This window comes from Sceloporus undulatus, chromosome 5 (assembly GCF_019175285.1).
Source record: "Sceloporus undulatus isolate JIND9_A2432 ecotype Alabama chromosome 5, SceUnd_v1.1, whole genome shotgun sequence".
NCBI lineage: Eukaryota > Metazoa > Chordata > Lepidosauria > Squamata > Phrynosomatidae > Sceloporus > Sceloporus undulatus.
The window spans coordinates 136,333,474-136,342,333 of NC_056526.1; the positions used below are offsets into that span (position 1 = coordinate 136,333,474).

The 8,860-nt window shown below is 37.6% G+C and overlaps 1 long non-coding RNA gene across 2 annotated transcripts in view; it reads right to left on the bottom strand.

Moving 5' to 3' along the window:
* The window catches only part of LOC121930449, a 34,351-nt gene that overhangs the window by 5,368 nt on the left and 20,123 nt on the right, over window positions 1–8,860 (bottom strand). Inside the window, exons 1-2 of one of the 2 annotated variants that reach the window (XR_006103944.1) lie at window positions 4,734–4,924; window positions 291–469 (exon numbers count right to left, since the gene is read on the bottom strand). This is a non-coding gene — a long non-coding RNA (uncharacterized LOC121930449). Of the gene's footprint in view, window positions 1–290; window positions 470–4,733; window positions 4,925–8,860 lie in introns of those variants that run through there. The other variant, XR_006103943.1, reaches the window with a different exon arrangement.

Consider the following 8,860-nt stretch of genomic DNA (forward strand, 5'->3'; position numbering starts at 1 on the left):
TTAAAAGGTGTATTATTGTTCTTCTTACTAGACTTAATATATATATATAATATATTAGACTATATATATATATATATATATATATATTCACAAAAGTCACACGGAAAACCTAATAACCCCATTCTTGAGTGAATTCATGTGTAAATCCACTCCACACTTCTTACCTTGTACCCAACCTAGTCTGTGTGGTTGAGATGTAAAGAGTAAAAAATTTATAGGCCAAGAAAAAAACAGCAGTTCAATAAAACACATACTTTGGCCTTCAGAACTCCATGAATACTAGGACTCACCTCTCTTTTCTCAAGCATTAACTGAAGAATTGTAGTGGTGGCTGCTCAGTTGTTATATTGAATGGCCACCATTGCTGACTACAAGGCCACAACTGCAGAAGTGTAACTCCAGAACACAGACACCTGGTAGCTGTTCTGTGGCCAGGTGGATTAATTCTGTTCAGGACTGTGGTTGGTGGCTGGCCAATGACATAAAGAAATAAACAGTTAATTAAAGTTGAATAGGCCAAACCATGTGATGATAATGTTAAATTCACTGGACATGTGAAGACCAATCCATATAAAGATAATAGCGGGGAGTATCCACAATAGTAACAGCATAATCCATTTAAACTTCACCAGTATATTCTGTTATAGCATTCTACTCATAAGGAAACTCTAATCTCCAATCCTATCAAAATGCCAGACGTAGGCATGGTACCTCACATTACTTCAAGAAACCTTTTATTTAAAAAAAAAATCTGAGGTAGCTTGGAGATTGCTGTTCAGTCTAAACACCTGCAGGAATTTTGAGTAAAATGACTTGTTATAAATTTTGCAAAGCTATACTGAAGGTTTTTAGCTTCTCTTGACTTTCCCAGGCCATCCCCGCTGTGAATTAAATAACTTACATATTCTTTTTAATTATGATGATATTGTGCCATTTCATGACCATCCAGTGCAAATGTACTCAGGAGGAAAGTCCTAACCAATTCAGTGGGGCTGATTGCCAAGCAAACCTGATTAAGTTTTCAGCCTTACTCACTAATATTCTAACTCTAAATTGCCAGATCAGAATACTGGTATTCTTTTTTTGTAATGGCCAGTGGCCAAAACAAACCACTGAACTGATAAAGCAGTTTTAAACTACCCTCATCCAAATTAGGTTTTCCATTAATACAAAGAGAGGATACTGGTCCAAGTGCATACCTCTTAGAGGTCACTCCATCAAAATAAATAAAAAGTCTTTGACCATGCAACACCATGCATGGATTTCAAGATCAGCAGCAGGTAATGTTTTTGACTACTTTAGTATGCAAAACCACAGATGGATGCACACAAAAATACTTCTTTTCTAAATCCCAAATTGTCAAAAAGGGAGGGGTTCTTTTGAATTTATATGTATGTGGCAGCAACTGGAGAATGTAATTAATAGTGCAAGCAATATCATCTCACTATAGAAATCATTCCAGAATTATTCTCTTTTAGACATAATTAATGGCTCAGTTCAAGCATATTCAGGCTAACAATTAATCAGTAGCAGCCAAGGAAAGTTGTGGAGGTGAAATGCTCAAGGGATTGACCACACTCTGAATTCCTTCTAAGCAGTGGGTTATGCATACCAATCACCTACCTGCAGTCAAGGACTTTACACGGCATGGCATATGGGACATTATTTTTTAAACATAATAAAATGTAATACCAGATTGATAAAGGATTCAGAGAAATAGCTCAGGTGAGTTATAATTTGATTAAGATGTAAAATTTGTCTCTTTTTAATAGATAGTCTAATTGTTTTGCTTGGTTTGCTTGTTTAACAATATACTCATTTGGTATACTGAATCATTTTTAATAGCAATAGCAAGTACATTTCTATACCACTTATCAGTGCACTTAAGCACTCACTAAGCAGTTTACAGTGTGTAAGCTAATTGCCCCCTCATTTTAGTGACCTCAGAAGGATGTCAGGCTGAGTCAACCCTGAGCCCCTGGCTGGTACTGAACTCACAACCTTGTGGTTTGTGAGTGATTGGCTGCAGTATAGGCATTTAACCACTGCGCCGCCAGGGCTCTTTTAAACTTAATGTTGATGCCCTTCTTTTTCTGAAAGAGGTGATGATAAGAGGAGGAGGAATAGTTCAGATCAACACCTTCTAATTTAGATATTTCTATGTATACACAAAATTATGGATCTTATCCAATCAATGTTAAGCACTTCTATCACACAAAATAACTCGACTTTTTGAGTCCTAGTTCACATGCAATTACACCTCTCATACCCAAGAGGGAAGCATCACCAAGTGGAAGACCTTATAGTGACATACACTTTAGGGACAGAACCCAAAGGGGTTCATTGAGGAATGTACATGTTTAGTGGGCAATGAAGCCTGGCAGATTAAGGAGAGAGAATATAATGGATATGCACATGTGATTGGATGGAACCCTGAAAAGGAACAATCTACACTGAAATATTCTATTGGATGTACCACCTCTAGTCCATTAATTTCCAACTGGGGAAAATTAAGCACATTCTTAATTCTCCTCCTAAAATCAGTGAGATTTAAAAATATTTATTCTTGACTGAGTCAATATTTAGGTTATTCACCAACCTTGTATTATCACATAGAAACATGCCCTCTGAAAAAAATTAGAAATATGAGGTATCTTCTTCCACCTTTGCATTTAGATAGATTGTACATGCTCCAACCACCCAGCAATCTGAGTTAAACATGATTTACTCCACTTTACATGAGAAGTAATAAGGTAGAAGCTGTTGTTATTCATATTTCCTTATTTCCTCCATGTCAGACAGGCATATAGATTACTTCACTACAAAATAACAATATGAACTTCATAAAGCTTTTACTTTAGATATAACAGTTAATTCAAACAACAAAGGTCCTGCAATATAAATACATTATTTACAATTCAGTAAAATATAAAATATTTGAGGCAATTTGAGTGGAACCACAAGCCTATAATTGTTTTCATTCTATACATCATGTAGGATGCGCAGAATCATGATCCAGCCAACACTGGCTGAATAAAATGTAATTTACAGATACACAAAAATGTAATTTAGTAACAGATACACACACATACACATACTTTTTGTACTATGAAGGAATGGGAAATGAGTTGAATTCCTGGATAATAACTGCTATCTGTTCATTCAGCCATAAATAATATTAATAATGATTGTGAAAAGAAATATGATTGTGCTCTTTAAAAGTGATGTAGTCTTTGGGGAGATGTGCTATGCAGCCAGAGAAAATAGAGATCTTAAATTTGTTATCAGTTTGAGCATATCATAAATGCTGTGGACAGCTACTGTTGGCATTTGATGGATATGCACATGATTAATACTTCTTGTTTATAATCAGTGCTGTAAATAAACAGACATAAGGCCCATACAGACAGGCCAAAATAAAGCTTCGGGTCACTTTGGAGGTATGCTGTTTAAATGATGCATGCATCCTAAGAGGCCAGAAGCTGTGCCAAAGCTGTGGTCCAGTCCTTGGGAATGGAACATGGTTTTGGTGGCTTCTGGCCTCTGAAAATGCATGCATCATTTAAACAGCATACCTCCAAAGTGACCCAAAGCAGTTTTATTTTGGCCTGTCTGTATGGGCTCATAGTAACTTTTATTCATTATTGTTTCTACACAGTTCATCAGATTTTTAGAGCTGCTAGTTTTAGTAGACTTGAAAGCAACATTTGATGGTGAAAATTGTAGCTTAATGGTAGAACACACACTTTGTGTTAAAGAATGCCTGATTCAGTCCCAAACATCTTTGCTACTTGGAAGAAAACCCTGGTGAGCCACTGCCAATTCATGTAGTAGATAACATGGAACTATAGGGAACATTTTTTAATTAATTATAAACCAGCTTCCCATGTCCTTGTATTCTAACATTAAAATGTTTAGTCCAGAGGTGTCAAAGGTATTTATTGGTTAAAGGAAGAGATTTGTGCATTTAAAAGTGCACTGAAACTGTACTGTTAAAACTTCATCATATCCTTTTGTTTGGGCTATTATTTTGGTCCTTCATGTTCATAAAGTCCTATACTGTGAATTTATTGTTCCAAGGGGTTAATCCTAGGTTCTTGATATCTATGTGAGAAGAACATGGTCCTGGCTGTTTCTGGCAGGAAGGCTTGAACTATGGTGGTGAACTGTGTATCTGTCATCAGAAAACAAGTCCTGCTAAATACAGAGAGGCTCCTCACCAGAAACATGGTCATCAGGTAACAAACTGACAATAGAACTATTAAGGGAATAGATGTAGTCTGCATTGTTGAAGGAACTACAGACACCAGAGCATTTACAGATCATGAAAGTATTCAAGGCATTGTACTACACTGTAGTTGCTGCTGTATACTTTTAAATCATTTCCAACTTATGTGAACCTATCATGGGGTTTTCTTGTCAAGTTTCTTCAGAGGAGCTTTTCCATTGCCATCCTCTGAGGCTGAGTGTGACTTGCCCAAGGTCACCCAGAGAGTTTCCATGGCCAAGCCAACATTGGAACACTGTTCTCCAGAGTCATAGCCAGATGGGTATTCCTGGGTTAGACCTGTTTCAATCTGTTCCTGAACTAGATCTGTTCGGTCATATATAAAAATTAACCGCCTTGAATAAACAAAACTAGGAGCATCATTACAGAAATGTGGGGAATGCAGACCACATCAAGTGACACCTCAGAGGGCAGTGTCACCAGGTGCACTGGTGGGAAGGAGTACCTTCCAAGTCTGCTGGATGGGCAGGAAAGTGAGTCTCCTCCCTCTCCTGTCTGGCCACCAGCTTCACCAGACCCAGAAAGCTGTAGGGTAGCAGCAGCAGCCCACTTCCACTGGTGAGAAGGAATGCCTTCTGGGTCTAATGGTTTTATTGGCTAGGTGGAGTCCTCTGCCTCTCCTGCTTGCCCATTAGCTCCACTTGACCTGAAAAAGATTGAAGAAAGGAGGATAAATAATCCACACTGGGTGCCAAATATACTAGGTGCACCACTGATCAAAATTTTTTTCTATGAGACCAAGTATTTGCTCTTCTGTTTAACCATATTTTTCCTAACGAGTTTCCAAGAAATGAAGTAATCTTAATTAATATCATGTCCAGTTTGGTCCCTAACTCTAGGTAAATTTGGCACTAATTTTTTGCAAGATAAAATTTCATACATATGAGATCTTTAAAGCTCAAAGCAACCTCTTCTGCCTATTTATACTGTACTTCAAATCACTTTAAGTTACAGACCTGTTTTAGAGTGATTTGGCAACAGGTTTATCACTAGGAATGATATCTATCTTGAATAACAGTAAATCTGTACCACTAAAATTAATTGAATTTACACTTGTGACTATCTTATGGCTTGATATTCCATTAGACTGCATGGTTGTTGTTGTTTTTCTAGACTGTGTTGATTAAATACAAAGGTCATCCAGGTTTTATTTATTATATTAGTATTTTATATATAGCTATATAACCAACCAGTCATTTAATGTGTATTATTCTGTTAGTGAACTCATGTCTGCCTAATTGCAATCAGTCTCCTTATTGTGATACAAAGCTTACAAGGAGCCCTGGTGGCGCAGTGGTTAAATGACTGGTTGGTTATATAGCTATATATAAAATACTAATATAATAAATAAAACCTGGATGACCTTTGTATTTAATCAACACAGTCTAGAAAAACAACAACAACCATGCAGTCTAATGGAATATCAAGCCATAAGATAGTCACAAGTGTAAATTCAATTAAGAATCCGTATGCTCAGAGTAAGCAGTTCCTTTTCAGCAGTTTGGGGAAGTTTCACTTCAACATGTCTTGTGAGATGGCAGAGATGATGAAATTTTAAGAAGCCATCCATAGTAATACATTTGTAGGATGATGCTGTTAGATCCAGAGCATCATCCTACCACTGCTTATGGATGTCTTCAACATGGAATCATATTCATTCTTCCTAAACTTAAATTTTCAAGCTCTAAGGTGGGGGAGAAGTAGGGAGTTTTGATTCAGGGTGTCTAACAACTGCTTTAGTTCTTGTTCACAGGCCAAGCCGACAAGGCATTGGGAACATGGACTTTCTATCCGGCCATTCCAACCTTAAAAAAGAGTCATTTAACTTGCCAGCTTAAAAACTGTCAACTCATTCTCCAAAACAGCCAAAATAGATACTGTGCCGCATAAAACTATTCCTGCATGTCAAAGTAATAAAGCATTGAAAGAGACAAAGGCTGACACAGCTAACTTGGATTTTATCTTCTGCCTAATTTTGGTTCCTTCAGCTCCCTGTTGCTGCTTTGGAGCTTGATATCTGTCTCCATATTCACCACTGGCCTCTGTACACAGCATGAATTCTTTTTTACCCCAGCAACAAAGGTACAACTATTTACACTGCAATTGCAACTTAAGAAAGTTAACTAAAAGTAACACGTAGTTCCTTTTGAGAAACAGTAAAGTATTTTTTTTAAAAAAATACCCTATTTGAAATGACACAGAGAAAAAGATGAAGACAGCAGAAGGAAACACTGGCCGAGACTTTACATTGCTTCAGCATTGCATAAATATTTGCCAGTGGAATTATGCTATATAACCAAATTGTATATGGATCAATGATTAATGTAAGTGACTGACAACCCATTGTGAAATTTATTGTTGCTGTGCGCCTTCAAATCATTTCTGACTTATAGTGACCCTAAGGCGAATGTATCACAGGGTTTTCTTGCCAAAAATTGTTCAGAGGGGGGTTGCCCTTGCCTTCATCTCAGGTTGAGAGTGTGTGACTTGCCCAAGGTTACCCGGGGGCTTCCATGACCAAGCAGGGATTCAAACCCTGCCTCCAAGTATCCTAGCCGCATACTAAAATCACTACACCATGCTGGATTTCCCATTGTGCAATAGAAATGCACAATGAACACATGTAATGCATAGAGGCAATGAATACTGACATGCTTCCCTCTGTGCTTTAATGCTCTACCCCATGCTCAGTGGTCCCAAATGCACAAGTCCACTTGCATCACTCTCAGCTGGGCACAACCACTACTCATAGGCAAAACAAAATCACTGCATATGCATAATACAACTTATGTCTGCTTATGTCACCATCATGAGACCAGCCATTGAATGTAATATAGGAAAAGATTGCTCCTCTCTCTTCACTAGCACTCTCACACAAACACATACTGCAAGCCAAAGACTGGTCTCCAGAACCTAGTAAAGGGTTTTTCCAAATTGAAGGAAGTGCCTGTACTCTGTGGTCATACTGTTAAACTGATTGAAAATCAGAATAAATAAAGAATATTTTGGCTTGTTTATGGACCCATTTCACCTATATATCATGATACAAGTATTTTGCAATCCTAGAATGATTTCATCAGCTTCAAATTGGACCTGCAATGTCTTCTGGTCAGACATTTACTATATAAAGCTCCTATCTTGGCAGAATCAGATGGGTCCCATTATTTTTAATGTGGAATATAGTTGCAAGGAATTGCTTTTCTTGACATTGGGCAAAAATGGAATATTTATGCAAACTTGTTTTGTGAAGCAACATCTGCTGCTCACTTTCCAGGACCAAATTCTCATAAAAGTTTCTACATAGCTGTACAAGGAGGTTAATTGAAGTTTAAGCACATTTATTTTAACAGAGAACCAAGCAAATCACTGGAAGGGGAGAAACTTGTGGCTTATTTTCCCCCTGCAAATAATGTTGATGCTTGCTTTAGACAGAAAGAGCCAAAACTGTTCCTTGAGTGCAAATATTAAGGTCATTTGCTCAAACAATAAACTATTAAACAAAGCCTATTTCTAAACTCAATGCATATTTTAAAACAATGCATCTCAAAAGGATATTAAATGTATATGAGTGCAAAATATCATCAGCACCCAGTATAGTATTATGTTATTAGCAGTTGTATTTGTTCCTTTTTTCCTATGGATCTTTAACATTGATTTGCCTTTTTCATGAAAGTCACACAGAAATGGAGTTGACAGTTTCATCAAGCTATCCACCACAACTCTATGACCCATTTCCCAGCCAATGATTGTCAACTCAGGAGTCCTCCAGAAGGGACAAATCTATTAGGAGATTGTGTTATTTGCTGCTGTGGTTCTTGGGATTGATTTAAAATATCCAAATTACATTTCCATAATCCCATCTATTTTCTGGCAACTCCATTTGAATATATGTGAATACAGGATTTTTTGTGCATGTTTATAACTGTTATTAAGTGACGCTTAATGTCACTTCCTTCAGTTTGGAGAGAACCTTTGGAGCACTTTGCCATTGCTTTTTGTGTTAACTATCCTAAATAATTTGGAGTCTTTGGAGAACTTAACTAACCTAGACCTGAAAGGTTCACCATACATCTTTGCATTAGAGTATCATTACATTGGGTTCTGATAACTGGAGAAATAGCCTTATATGACTGGGCTCCAGGCTATATGGCTAACCATATCTCCCTGTATGAGCCTGTACAGGCCCTGAGATCATCAGGAGAGAGCTTCCTCTCAGTCCCTCTATTGTGGCAAGCTCAGTTGGTGGGGATATGAGAGAGAGCCTTCTCAGTGGCTGCCTCTAGACTCCTTCCTTCTTAGGTGACCCGTGTGAAAGGGTCATTCGACCCCCAAAGAGGTCATAACCCACAGGCTGAGAACTGTTGCACTATGGGAATGAGTAGCCTAACCATGAGATGTTCTTGGATTCACCTCTCTCACTAGAGGCCCAAGTATCTCAATGGTAAGAAGCACAGACTACCTGCTTATCTAGTATTACCATTCCTGGAGAGTGATAGCCAGGCCACAAGTTATATATTGTGGTGTCCTGTAGATTAGACAAGGTTATATAAATGTTTGGAAATAAATAAATAA